Genomic DNA, 1,142 nt, shown 5'->3' with positions numbered 1-1,142 from the left:
GATTGTTTTAGCATTATTTATAGTATTTTAATGATATAAAATTATTTAGTATTTAGCAAATTGGCGTGTGTAGAACTTCAGTCTTTTATTACTACTATATGAAATATGAAGTAGGCCTACTAAATTTTTACTTAAAATATTCAAAATCTCTCCTCAGGATAACATAATCTCAGTTTTCAAAAATTGTTACAGCTAAGGCGTTCAACTCCAAAGCATCTAGTGACCTTATTCTTATGTCAGAAATTAACTAATTGTAGCACAAAAACCTAAATAATTTCATACTTATCTATAGTCTTAAATAAGTCTAGACAAGCTAGTTATTTGCAAATCTAAGTAGTATATTGTCATTTGAAGCAGCAAAAAAATAAAATAAATCTTATTAAATTTAAAGTAGCAGAAGAAACTAAATACAGTATCTCTGGCATATATGGGGTAGAACATATTTCTCTTTTAACACAGGCCAAAAAATATCACAGATTAACAAAAACTGTAGACAATAGACATGTGCTATTAATAACAAATGAGCTTTATTGGTTTATAGCAGGTGCAGACTCTCGCCTCCCTTAGATTTGTGGCTAACAACACCTGCTATAAACCTCAACCAAAGCGAATAATAATTATTAATTAGCCCATGTTATTAATATTATTTCATTTTATTATGTTAACTAATATAATTTGAAAATATATTAATATATTAAAAATAATAATACAAATTAGAAATACATAAAAACATTTGTGCAAACAATACAAATATTGTGATATTTACCTAGTCTTTGTTCTATTCACACATCACATTTCTTATTTCATCTCAAGCTCTTCACTGTCTCCTTGGCAAACATGCCATAGATAGATAGATAGATAGATAGATAGATAGATAGATAGATAGATAGATAGATAGATAGATAGATAGATAGATAGATAGATAGATAGATAGATAGATAGATAGATAGATAGATAGACAGACAAATGCATGGAACATAGCATGTACCCGATTAGCCTGATAGTTTAAAAATGCATGCATTATATACTTACCCTACATTTATTCCGATAATTTTAAATGTAGGCCTAATTACTTGTTAATTTTAGTGTTAAATGTCCAAATATTTCAGTTAGCCTATTAAAAGAATGTAATAATGTTAACT

This window comes from Siphateles boraxobius, unplaced genomic scaffold (genome assembly GCF_051911475.1).
Source record: "Siphateles boraxobius isolate OS27281-9 unplaced genomic scaffold, OSU_SipBor_1 65, whole genome shotgun sequence".
Taxonomy (NCBI): domain Eukaryota; kingdom Metazoa; phylum Chordata; class Actinopteri; order Cypriniformes; family Leuciscidae; genus Siphateles; species Siphateles boraxobius.
Note: the sequence above shows the minus strand (reverse complement) of the source record.